This window comes from Tamandua tetradactyla, chromosome 14 (genome assembly GCF_023851605.1).
Source record: "Tamandua tetradactyla isolate mTamTet1 chromosome 14, mTamTet1.pri, whole genome shotgun sequence".
NCBI lineage: Eukaryota > Metazoa > Chordata > Mammalia > Pilosa > Myrmecophagidae > Tamandua > Tamandua tetradactyla.
In genome coordinates, this window is record NC_135340.1 from 34,186,012 (window position 1) to 34,199,366 (window position 13,355).

Consider the following 13,355-nt stretch of genomic DNA (forward strand, 5'->3'; position numbering starts at 1 on the left):
TGCCCGGTGCCTAAGGGAATGCCCCGGGCTGCACCCCTGGCAGGGTCCTCCATCTGGGGGCCTGTGGGGTGACTGCGGGGCTCTGCGCCCAGCACCCGAACATACATAGGCTTGCTGGCTCCTGCCCCAGCTGTCAGCATCCTTCACTCATCCTTTCCTCTGCCTCATGATTTTCAGGGTGTGAAAGTGTTAGAGCCAGCACTCTTGTGCCCACAGAACAGTGAGGTGCCTGGGTGGGTTTGCATTTAAGAGTCATCGTTCTCTTCCAGAGAGCTCCTGTCCAGTGATGTGATGACAGAGTTCAGCATGGCTTGCATCTACCTGCATGAGACTATGAGTCCCAGGAGCAGTTCACAGTAAGCCCTCGTCAGCCTGGGACCCCAGTGTGAGGCCGTGGGGGGCTGGAAGCACGTGCTTTCCCTGGTGAAGTCCATTGCCTTGGTCTGAAAGATCTCTGTCCCTTGCAGAATGTGATGGTGCTTTAGGTGAAGACCCAGCTGCATCTCTGCAGCCCTTAAATGGTGGGGTGGAGCCTGCAGTGGGAGAAGCCTGCTGTGTAGAAGGATCCTGCTGTGTAGAAGGAGCCTGCTGTGTAGAAGGAGCCTGTCATATGTGGTGGAGCCTGCTGTGTAGGTGGAGTCTGTCATATGGGGTGAAGTCTGCTGTGTAGGGCAGAGCCTACCATGTGGGGTGGAAGGTGGAAAGCCCAGAGGGACAGAGTGCTGCATGCAGGTGGCTCTGGGACTTCAGAGGAGTGTGGCACCTTCTGCAAGGCTGTGTATGGCCACTTGCAATGGGTAGAGTCTGGTGGGGGCCAGCTACAGACAGGCCAGACCCTCTGCTCAGGATAGGTGGAGGCATTTCTGAGCAGGAACTGCTCGAGCAGGATTTTGGAAGCTGGTTGCTGGGTGAGAGCATGATCGTCTCAACACCCCGCTGTAGGGAAGCCCCAGCTTCCCTCACAGTGGACTGTTTCCTCACCTGTCCTCCCTGTCTCCCCACCCTTCGCAGTGTGTGCAGCACCCATGTGGGATCTGTCTTTCCCACGAGGCCTGGTCTGTGTCATTGGTTCATCCTTGAGCCCAGCAGAGGGCTTAACACTGGCAGGAGCATGGCCCCACTTGGGGCTGGATGCAGTGATGGGTGCGAGTGCCTAGGCCAGCATGGGGAAAAGCATGTCATTGGAGGGTACACAGTGACAGAGGTGCCACCTTGGGTGCAGGGAGAGCAGGGAGTGGGCCAGGGTTTCTGGTGTTGTTAAATTGGGACATCTGTGCCGGCGATAGCAAGGAGTTGTCCTCACCCTTCCTGGTCCCCAACCCAGCCTCACACAGCCTCTCTGCCTCGCCCGGCCTCACCCCTCCCAGTGCTCAGGCACCCCCACAGTGCCCTGGCCTCGGGCAGAGTGCGGCGGGCGCACAGGGGTCTGGGTGCATGGACAGAGCAGTGCCCAGCGGTGCTCCTCCTCTTCATCTGGAGCTCATCCAAGAGTCCTCCTGTCTGCCTGTTCCCTGCTGGGGTGATGGCACCAGGCCAGCTCTGCCATGCAGCCCTCTCCCGCCAGCCCAGCGCTGTCTCCCTCGTGCTGGATGTGGTGAAGTAGATCCTGCACTCCAAGGTGTCCGGGAGGGCTGGGCCTCACTGGCCCTGGTGGTCAGCCTCCCCGCCCCAGTCCCCTGGCCTCTGGCTGTCAGAGGAGGGATATTGAATTTTTATAAGACTAATAGTGGTGGAGCAATGTTTTTTAGCTGAGTCTAAAGAATAGGCCATTAATTGAGAGAGGAAATTGAAATGCATTTGTCTTGTATGTAAATGCTGTCGCAAATATGAATGGGGTCAGAATCCTGGCCTGTTCCCAGAATGAAGTTGACCCTTCAGAGGTAGCAGGTGGGGTGGGGACCCTTACCTGAGGGTTCTATCCCTCACCTGAGCCCCCCAAGGCCAGGCCCTGCATGCTGTTGGCCCCCACTTTGCCAGGATGTTGCACCAAAACTGTGCTCTGGCCCCGAGGCCTGGTCATCTCACCTTAAGTGACTGGGCGAGTCTTGTTTCCTTGTGGGTACCTGCCCAGGGCCCCCACTCGGTTCCCTGGCCTGTGAACTCGCAAGCCCCCCACCGCCTGCATGTCCTTGGGAAGCCCAGCACTTGGGGGTTCAGGGGGCTTCTGCAGCCATCCAGACAGTACACCAAGGCCTAGTTGAGACCATGTGGTCAGATGGGGGTCTAGGATGTCCTGGCCCGGGGCAGGAGCCAGGGGTTGCTGATGGGGAGGGGAGCAGACCCATCAGCCCTGGCCCCTGAGAGCACCCGCCGCCACCCTGTGGTGGGGAATGAGGCAGCACTCACGGACTCGTGTGGAGGGAGGTTTCCCCTTCAGGGCTCCATGCTGGATGGCCAACTCAGCCTCAGGAAGATGAGACTGGGAGGCCCAGTTTGGGAGAAAGGAAGATCTTCTGGGGGGGGTGGTGTTGAGGAGGGAAGGGGCCCAAGGGGTGGAGAGGTGGGGTGTGGCAGGGCGCCCTGCGTGGCTGGGTCTGCGGAGCTGAGTGGGTCCTCCTGGGGCCGCCGTCCCCTCTGGGCTGGGTCTCGGGCCCAGTACAGCCTCTGGATACTCACCGGGACCTTCCCTTGTGTGGCTTCTCATCAGATCGTGGAGGGCAGCCAGGCCTCGGGGTGAGACCCTGAGCTCAGCGCTGTGACTGTGCTTTGTCGGCCACAGCTTGAGTAGGCTTAGGTGAGGCCATGCATGTGGTGGGCCTGCCCGGGACAGCACCAGGTGTGGGCAGTGGCGGGTGTGGACAGCAGTAGGTGTGGACAGGGCCAAGTGCTAGAACAGTGCTGAGTGCTCAGGAGAGTGTGCTGTGTGGACAGCATTGGGTGTGAACAGTGCTGGGTGCTCAGGACAGCATGGTGGGTGGACAACATACTCAGAACAGCACGGGTTGTGGACAGTGCTGGGTGCTCAGGACAATGTGGTGTGTGGACAACATTGGGTGCTCTGGACAGTGCAAGGTGTGGACAGTGCTGAATTTCCAGGACAGTGTGGTATGTGGACATCATCGGGTATAGACAGCACAGCTATGGACAGGGCCAAGTGCTAGGACAGTGCTGGGTGCTCAGGACAGTGTGGTGTTTGGGCAACATTGGGTCCTCAGGACACCACGGGGCATGGACAGTCCTGGGTACTCAGGACAGTGCTGGGTTCCCAGGACAGTGTGGGGTGTGGACAGTGCTGGCTACTCAGGACAGCACCGGGTGTGGACAGCACTGCATGTGGACAGTTCTTGCGTGTGGACAGCATCTAAATGTTAGCTGCTGCTGCTGCTGCCTGCTCTCCCCTCCAGGTGGCCTATGTTTGTTGAGCCTAGACCTGTGCAGCCCAAGGGGCCAGTCCATCCACTTCTCGCTGTTACAAGGAGCACTGGAGAGAGATCTGTGTCACTTCACTTGCTTTCAGCCAGTGCATCCAGTGGGCTTCACTGCCGGCCCATGGGGAGGACGATGGTGAAAGTGAGGAGTGGTTTGCAGCGGGGTGTGTGTCCAAAGTAGAGCTTCAGGGATCAGTCGAGGCTTAGGGGCGGTTGGAGCAGAGGCCCCGGCACCCATGTGGTCTGGGTGGTTGGGTCACCGAGATGGCACTGCACACAGCCTTTTGCCCCCATGCTGGCCCTCTTGTTCCCCACCTGGCAGCAGTTAGCTCCAACGTGCCCTCTGCTCCCCAGCTCAGAGTCTCTTGTGGCTCTCATTTCCCTGAGAAAACGCCCATGGCATAATACCTTCAGGGTCCTCCCAGCCTGGGCCCCCTCCCCCAGAGCATCTCTGGTCCCACCTTGGTCCTGGGTCCCAGCCACACTGCTGACTGCTGTGCAGTTCTTGGAATAACCTACATGTTCCTACCCCAGGGCTGATGCTTGTGTCGTCCCTGGGACACTTCTTCACTGGAAGTGCATGGACACCCCCCCCCACCTCCGCGTGGCCTCTGCCATGGTGTCCTGTGGTCAGGGAGGCTGCTGGGTGAAGGATCTGGAGCAGCCCTTGTAGCCCCTCCATCCTTCTGGGGCATTGTGCTCAGTGAATGGCTTTGGGTTAATGGCTGAGTCCCCAGGGGCCGAGCAGTGCTTGGGGTGGGAGGGCCCGTAAATTCCATCTGTGGATTAAATGTGAGTGCCTGTTACCTCCAGCAGTGAGGCAGATGTCCACATGTGTAGAGCTCGAAGGTGAGTCATGTTTAGGAACCAGATGGGGGCCCTGGGGGTGTAGCTGTCTCAAGTTATGGGCTGGTGAGCTCCCCAGGTGCCGAGCTTGGTATTGGCCTGTCCTTGGAGGGAGGCATCCTGGAAGGCTCATGTAGCTGAGGAGGACTTGTAGGAGGAGGGCAGGCTGTGTGTCCTGGTTGGGGATTGCTCTATGCCTGGCTGCCAGCCTCCCAAGGCCCTGAATCCTTCCTGTGGCTGCCCGAAAGGATGACTCTGTCCCACAGGGTCCTGGCAGAGAGCCAGAGCACAACCCATCAGGAAGGCCGTAGCCTGTGGGTGGGCTCAGGGCCATGGGCTGCACCGTTTGGTTTCTGTGTTACAACCTTAAACGTGTTGGGTCTCCTGCAAACTTTGGTGAATCAGCACACCAAGAACATTTCTGTATGGATTCCATATTGAATCACCAGTGAGTTTTTAAGAGTTTCCAATTCTATCCTCTGACCATGGGAAATAGAACATTAGCTTTGTTTCCAGAAGAGAATCAAAGAGAGGAAATTGCTGTGCCCTGGAGGGCTCCTGAGAACCCACCGTGCCGCACACCAAGCCCTAACCAACCTCTTGGGTCATTCAAGGACTCTCCATGGGGCAAGCTGAGCCCGGGGATCCCCACGGTCAGGGAGGAGTGCTCCCCAGAGACACCCATCTTGAAACCTGTGTCCACACCTGCCACAGAGATGGGCACCTACCTGGCCTAGAGTACTGGGGTCTGGCATCAGGCTTTCCGAGGGTCACCACACCTCTGGTCTCAGCATGCACCTCCCCTGGAGGACCTTTCCTGCTGTTGCCCTTGGGATGGGCGTGCCTCCATGGATATGATTCAGGTGAGTCCTTCCCTGGCCTCTGGTGCTGAGCAAGTGCTTTGTGGGGTTTGTGACCTTCCAAGGGGATGGCCTGGCCCCCTCCAAGACATGAAACCATGCGGCCCACCGAGGAGCATAAAAGACTCATCCCTCCTTCCTGAAGCCAGCATATCAATAGAAGGATGCTATAGCAGTGACTTCCCTGGTCCCTGGCTTCCAAGTGGCTGAATGAGGTAGAAATGGCAAGTTTATTTTCATATGATTTCTTGTCACCTTCTCCGGCTGCAACAGCATGGCATCACCCCAGGAAGCGTTGTAAGTGTTCTCTCCTGATTGTCTGACCTAGGAATGTCGAGAGAATGGGAGAAAGGGGCCATGGGGCCATTGCCAGTGTCGACATTGGTCAGTCGTGACCCTGAAGCCAGGCTGTCCGTGGGGCCTCTCTTCCAGGCCTTGCTCTGGGCAGGGCCCAACAGCTGCAGAGAGACCCTCAGATCCCATAGCTGGAAGTAGGGTTTGTGCTGAACTGAGGGATGGAGCCCAGCCGATTTGTGCTGAGCCAAGACAGGCTCGAACCTGCAGGGTGGCAGCTCCTTCCACTGTCCAGGCTGCACCGTCCCTACTGTGGCTTCCTCCTGGGTTGTTGCTGGTGGCTTGGCCTGGGACAGCCAGTGCCCCAGCCCTGCTGACCAGCAGGTGGGCATGTCCGTTCCTGCTGCCATTGGCACCGCCAAGAAGCCTCCTTCCGTGGAGGGCCTGTCATCTTTTGAGGGCAGGCTGAGCCCAGAAGACTCTCCCACTCCCTGCAGACAGCTGGGAAGGAGCTGTGGGCCCTGTAAATCTGCTCCTGTGCCAGACCCTCCTTGGCAGCATGGCAGACCTGAGTTGTGGGTGCTTGTGGTTGTTCAGGACCTTTTAGCAGCATGATGGAATGCCAGTCTTGTTTGTCTTGAGATGCTTTTCATTACTAAGGCACCCTGAGTTTGGGGCTGAACCCCCAGTGCACCATGCAGCTCCATGCAGCCTGTACTGGGAGCGTGCAGGTACTGAGGACAGAGGGAAGGAACGTAGGGTGCAGGTTCTGGGACAGAGGGAAGGAGCCTAGGGTGCAGGTGCTGGGACAGAGGGAAGGAGTGCAGGGTACAGTTCTTCAGAGGAAAGGCAGCTAACTTTCAACTGAGATTCTTTCTTACATGGGTAGCCATGGGGAGGGTGTGTGGGGTGGGGTATCTCTGCTGGCCTTCTTTCCAGGCCTCTGGGTTCCAACAGCTTTCCCTGGGGTGATTCCTTTCTGCATCTCCAAAGGCCTGGGCTGAGCTGTGAGTGCTGAGATGAGGTATGCTGAGCCCCTTGGATCGAGTGCTCTCATTTAAGCTTCCAGCCAATTAAATGAAACATCATTCATTGCAGCAGACACGCTTCCTCGCAAACTGCAGATATGATCAGCAACAGATGAGCTTCACTGCCATTGGCTCATGTCCACAGCAACAAAGCTAGGCATCTTCACCTGGCCAAGTTGACACCTGGACCTAGCTACCGCAGCCAGTAACATTCAGGGTTTCTCCCTCAGCTAGAAAGGCACATGGCCAACATGGCAGCATCTGCTGGTTTTCTCTTCAGGCCTCTTGCTTATTAAAGTTTCCCAGGAGGTGTTTTCCTTCTTCACCTCCAAAGGTCGCCAGCTGGTGGACTCTGTGGTTCTCTCATCCTTCTGTTGTGGTTCTTTGGCTCTCTCCTCATTCTCAAAAGGAACTCTCTCCAAAATGTCTCCTCTTTATAGATTAATCAAGTCCCACATAGAATGGGTGGAGACGCTTCTTCATCTAATGAAATTTAAAACCCAGAATTGAGTGAGTCACATATCTGGACATAATCTAATCAAATTTCCAAATGATAGTACTGAATAGCGATTAGAGGAAATGGTTGCTTCCACAAGATTGATTAGTATTAAAAAATGGCTTTTCTAGAGGATGTAAGCCCTTTCAAATTGGCACACGCCCCTACATAAGTTCTCAAGCAGAGGTGTGAGCTTCTGCAAGAGCTCTCCAGCTGTCTGCCACAGACTGGCAGTGGATGGGCTGCCCAAGGGGGTGGGTAGGGTGCCAAGTGAGGGAGTGGGGTCTGCACACTCCTGGCTGTGAGCTCCCACACTGCCATGTCCACACCTTGGATGGGCTCTCCCCACGTGGATCTAGAGATTCAGGGCAAAACCATTCAAAGTCTGACTGGGTTCCTCATGAAAATTTGTGAAAACTGAGAAAGTGGTTCTGAAATTTATAAGGAAATATCAACAACCTAGAATAGCCTGAACAACTTTGTGAAAGTACAAAACTGGAGGCCTCCATTACCCAACTATGATGTGCCATAGAGCTCAGCTGAGTGAGACAGTGCCAGGCCAGTGTAGGCCAGGTGAGCGGCCAGAGAACAGTGCCAAGAGCTGGGAGCAAACCTGTAAACAGATGGACTTTTGAGAAACTCACCAGAGCAGGTTCACTGGGGAGGGGACAAAGTTCTCAACAAATGGTGCTGTAGCAGCTCCATGGCCATAGGCAGAAACAGAACCTCGGCCAGCCCTGACAGCAAAACATATTAAAAAATGAACTCAGGTTTACCAGAGGCCTAAATGAAGCTAAAACTGAAAAACTTCAAGAAAACATTATATCTCATTATGTTGTTACATCTTGAAAACATGGGTTTGACAAAGATTCCTTAAATGTTACACTTGAATCACCAACTATTGTAAAATTCAAGATCAAATTCAATTAGAGTTCATCAAAATGGAGCCCATTTCCTCTTCAAAAGACATTTGTAAAAATAAGTAAGCAATTCACAACCTGGGAAGAAAAATTTGCAAACATGTTGAAGAAAAGACTTGTACCTAAGCACTGTATAAGTAACAAACTGCCAGAACCCAGTAAGAAGAACACCCACTTAAAGAAAGATAGTTAAAAGTCTGAATGGGCCCTGTTCTAGTTTGCCAGCTGCCGAATGCAACACACCAGAGATGGATTGGCTTTTAATAAAAGGGGATTTATTTTGTTAGTTCTCCAGAGGAAAGGCAGCTAACTTTCAATGGAGGTGCTTTCTTATGTGGAAAGACATAGGGCGATCTCTGCTGGCCTTTTCTCCAGGCCTCTAGGTTCCAACAACTTTCCTCATGTATTTCCTTCCTGCATCTCCGAAGGCCTGGGCTGAGCTGCAAGTGCTGAGATGAGGTATGCTGAGGTGCTTGGGCTGTGCTATGTTGAGCTCTCTCATTTAAGCACCAGCCAATTAAATCAGACATTGATTACAGCAGGCATGCCTCCTGGACGACTGCAGATGTTATCAGGAACAGATGAGGTTCACGTGCCATCGGCTCATGTCCACAGCAGTATAACTAGGGATCTTCACCTGGCCAAGTTGACACCTGAATCTACCTCCCACAGACCCCTCACCCAGGATTCAGAGTGGCAAACCGTGTGTGTGAGATGCTCGGCCTCACTTGTCATGTGGGAAGTGCAGTCAAGGCTGCAGTTTCCCCCTAAATACCACTGAGTTTCCAACATTTGCTAAAATAAAAAAGACTGATCACGCCAAGTGTGGGCAAAAATATAAGGAAACTGGTACTCTCACAGGCTACAGGTGGAAATGGACAGTGGAACCCCACCCAGAGAAGCATCCAGCAGCCTCTTGGAACGTTAAAATACACCTCTCCCATGACCCAGCCATTCCACTCCCAGGTATTTCCCTAAGAGACATGGAGGCCCACGCGCTCAAAACTGTTCATCGTTCATTGTTTGGCTTCATTCATAATCGCTAAACATGGCAAACTACTCAGATCATACTCAGCAGCGAATGGATAAATGCTGTGGTACATCTGTGCTGTGGGACATGCTCAGCAATACACAGGAAAGAGCACCTATACTACCTGAGCATGGATGGATGTCAGTGTGATGCACTGCATGGAAGCAGCCAGGGAAAAACAATGTGTCCTTTGAACTCCATGTCATAGTCGTGAAAAGGCAGACTGCTCCCCAGCAACAGAAAGCAGATCGGTGGCTTCTGGGGAGGGTGTGGGGTGGCAGGGGGAGGGTCACAAAGGGGCCAAGGAGACTTCCGGGTGGCAGACTCACCGTGGTGGGTCTTCAGTGGGTGGGTCCTCAGGAGGTGGGTCCTCGGGGGCAGTTCCTTGAGGGTGGGTCCTCAGAGAGTGGGTCCTCAGGGGCAGTTCCTTGAGGGTGGGTCCCCAGAGACTGGGTCCTCAGGGGGTGAGTCCTCGGGTCTGGGTCCTTGGGGGTGGGTCCTCAGAGGTGGGTACTCAGGGGTGGTGGCTGCCCAGACCAGCAGCACTTGGGACCTTGCTGGGCCTATGGATTCCCGGGCCCCACCTGTTCCTGTGGACTCATAGCCTGGGGTAGGCCCCCCCGGAGACTGTGATGGAATGTGAGCCAGAGTTCTGACCCTCCAACTGCCTCTGCCCCTCGGACAGGTATGGGCTACAGCTGCTGTGGGGTCAGTCCTCCCAGACCACCTACCTCCCCTTAGGTAGATATATTTTGTATGTCAGCCTCTTTGATTTTTGTGATTAAGAATTGTTCAGAACTAGAGTGTGTTTAGAAAAATCTTGATGTGTAGAGCAGGTCAGTGCCCACAGGTTGCTGGTGCCTGCTTGGCAGATGTGAGCCAGGGGCGTCTCTCTTTCCAAGGAGGCGTGCAGAGGGCTTCACTATTCCAGGTCTGCTTTCACCATCAAAACTTGCTGTTCCTAAATTCTGACGCTTATTCATCGTTTGTCCAGCAGATCTTTCCTACCACCTTGCTGTTGGGTCGCTGGCCTTGCCAGTCCTCATAGGGTAATGGGGGTCCCATGGTATGCTCCAGGGGCTGCGGTCCTGGGGGCCATGCCTGGCAGGGCACTGAGGTTTGGGTCTTCATGGCACCCCATGTCCCTTGCTCCGGGTGCTCTGTCCAATGCCAGGCACCCAGTAGTGTCCTGGAGATCACAGACCAGTACCACCCTGGAAACTGGATTCCTCGGGAAGCCTTGGGTGCATGGTTGTGGCCAGTGAAGGTTGTCCCATGCCCCCCCAGGAGGCCCTTCCCCATAGAATCAGCACAGATCACTCTTATGATGCACACGGACAGGTGTGCCTCCTTCTGTGCGGCCCTGTGATGGCAGTGCACAGGTCAGATTTGGTGCCGTGTTGGCTGTAATTAAAATGTACAGAAATTAAACACGATGCTCCTGCTCTGCCTGAGAGGATGCAGCACCCCTGGATGGGTGTCCACCTGGGCTCTGTGTGCCGCCTGCTGCTGCACTCCCATAGGTGTCCTTTATGCCTGTATGCTGGCAACTGGCAACTGGCAGCTGGGGTGCTCAACTGTGCTCAGGTGACAGGGAGTGACGGTGGTGCCAGGCTCGCCGTCTCCCCCTGGCCCATCCTCTACTCACCTGCTGCCCTGTCCTGCCTGACAGTTCCCGTTCTGGATGCAATTTGGGGAACTGGTGGCTGCCTTTTTAAACCAGTTGCCAGGTGCTGACATGTACATACTAAGTACAGGCCATGCCTGTCAGGAGGCAGGCCCCATACGTCAGGGCTGGATCCTAGGAAGAAATGGGCAGCTGGGATGTGGCAGGGAGGGCAGCACCCCAGAATAGGAGGTTAGCAGGGATAGGGGAGGGGAGGGTGGTGTCCTGGGGGAGGGGTCAACAGGGACAGGGTAGTGATGCCCCGGGGAGGGTATCAGCAGGGGCGGAGGAGGGTGGTGGTGTCCCATGGGAGAGAACTAACAGGCATAGAGGAAGGGCAGCAGGGAGGGAGGGAGGGAGATTACCCGGGTTCTGAGGGTTTCATTTTTAAATTTGGGCCTGGTAGGTGGCCTCCTGTCCGGACCTCAGCCAGGCTGCACTTGCTGAGGCAGCCTCCTCCCCAACTACAGCCTCTCTGCAGTGGGCAGGGCCCCCTCTCCTGTCTGAGCTCCTGCCCCAGACCATTTTGTCCTGAAGCCTGCAGGTCAGGGGTGCTGGAGGGTCGGTCCTTGGGACGCGTTCGCCACACAGTATTCTTGTTTGCTTGGTTTTTAAGAATCTTTGGTTAGAAAACAACAGAGTTTTTAGCTTGTCTTTTATTTTTTAATTACCTGTTTTATTAACACACTGCTCTAATTGGTTTATTTCTCCGTCGGCCTGTGATACTGAACACAAATAAATCATTGTATTATATATTTAATTATGATGACAATTTTGAAATGTAGATTTAAGGGATTTTTTTCCAGGCAGTTCAGTTCACTTTATAAACATTAGCCAGTGTTTCCAGCTGCTGGCTTTGTGTAAAAATAATGATTCCATTTTATTAAAATGGAATACTAAAGGTTTCTGGATTTTTTTCCCCCATCTGTCTTGGGACTTGTTCCAGAAACTGGAGATTTTGATCTACTCCTCATTGAGCATCTGCTTGATGTTCACTAATCTTAATGTCTTTTTCTGTATCTTTTAGCAGTTCATCCTTGATTTTGAATTGCTCCCTCTGTGCCTTAGGGTGGCCTAAGCCTGTGGGTGGTGGGCATGGAGTGGATCCTGGGGCTGTGCTGAGCAGCCGTCCTGGGGGTGCTGGCCTCTCCCTGCGCTGAGCTTCAGAACCTGAGGCTGCGCCTTGGAAGCCACACGTGCTGGGAGGGCCTGTTCCTCCCACCAGCCTGGGGCTGGGCAGGCTGACCGGGGGGATTGGATCGGTGTCCTCGTGAAGGCCATCGAGGGGGCCCAGGCCAAAGGAAAAGTGCGGATGGTGCAGGATGCAGCCAGATGCCTGGACAGTGTGCTCCGAGGAGGAGCCAGGGCTCTCTTTTACAACATTCCATGGAGTCCTCCCCGGTGGCACAGGCCAGGCTGGCCTCGGGCACCCCAGGCACATGGCGCCTGCATGCCCTCACTGCTCTGTTATCCCCATGTTCTTGTTTTCAGAGCTAGGGCACAGAACAGCCTTGGCATGAGATGGAAGGACCTTTATTGCCTGTTGTTTTTCTAGATGAGCAGTTGACAGTGTGAGATAAGGAGGGGGCAGGCCTCCTGGGTGCTGACATAACCAACCCCTCATAATGGCACTTTCCATGGACTGTGCATCCTCACCCCTCAGAATCAGGGACAGCTGACTCTTGTCCTCCAGGCCTGCTTGTGCTGATGCAGGCTGTTTCAGACCCAGAGCCGGGACCCTATCCAGTGGTCCCAGAAGCCAAGCACCCTGGGTGCTGCTTCTAGAAGCTAAAGAGGAACGGTCCTAGGAGATGGAAGGACTGTGCTTCCGGGCAAAGGGCCCCACAACAAATGCCACTCCTGCCATAGGGATGGGCACAGCCAGAGATGCAAACCATAGCCCAGCCAAGTGGCGGCTGTGAAGTGCCTACCCACCATCCCTGTGCCGCTGACTGCTGAGGGTCCTGCCCCTGCCTGGGTGCACATTGGGTGGCATGCCTGCCCTCCAGCTCAGTGAGGAATGGGTAGCATGGCAGGACAAATGTCAGAGGGCACAGGCCTGGGGTCTGAAAGTCTCACCCACTTCTCATGGCCCGCTGTCTGGTTGAAACATCTATTTGTCCAGCCAAGCAGGTTTGCTCACCAGTTGGTGTCCAGGCTTGAGCTTGTGTGACCTCTTTGTCCTTCGCACTCAGGGTCTGCCATGAGTGCCCCTGTGCCCCTGTTTAGGCCTCAAACAGTCAAAAGTCTCAAGAAAGATCACTCAAAACTTCATGCACATAGTGGAGAGCCAGCCACCTCCCATCTGCTGCCTTCTCACGGGTCTGTTCTAGTGAAGTGTCCCCACCGTCCTGGAAGGAACTGTGGAGGTTAACATGGGCAGGGCCAGTCTGGGTGAGAGGAGGATGCCAGTGTGGGGTGGGGCCTCCTTCCGGGTGATGCAGGGGCGTGCCCAGACATGCTGCCCAGGACCCAGCGGGGGTGACCTGTCCTCGGAGACTTGGGGCCCCCTCGCTCTGCACCACCCAGGCGTCAAGACATTGGGAGCTGCGATGCAGGAAGCAAAGTCTCCAGGGGTTGTATGGGTGCCCTCTGGGATTGCTGGACAAGTGAGAGCCCCCCTTTTGAGCTGCGCAGGGCTGGCCCACTGAGGACGGTTAGCCGAGGTCTTTCCAGCAAGCTGAAGAGGTGGCACCACGCTTCTTACAAAAGCCACTTCTCCTTCAGAGGTCCCTTGGCGGGGAAAGACAGGATCTGCAGGCCCGACCAGCCTTGTGTCCTTTGTGCCCTTGACCCCAACTCTCCACCTCTGCTTTAGTCACGATGAGCCTGCTCAGTTTTTATCAA

The 13,355-nt window shown here is 55.0% G+C and overlaps 1 protein-coding gene across 17 annotated transcripts in view; it reads left to right on the forward strand.

The window, feature by feature from the left end:
• LOC143655793 (uncharacterized) overlaps window positions 1-13,355 on the forward strand; it is a 60,078-nt gene that overhangs the window by 43,165 nt on the left and 3,558 nt on the right. For 16 of the 17 annotated variants that reach the window (XR_013162258.1, XR_013162260.1, XR_013162259.1 and 13 more), the window contains one exon: window positions 270-356. The exons of the other annotated variant lie outside the window; for it this stretch is intronic. The gene's annotated coding sequence lies outside the window, so the exon portion shown is untranslated. The remainder of the gene's footprint in view (window positions 1-269; window positions 357-13,355) is intronic. 17 annotated transcript variants of the gene reach the window in all.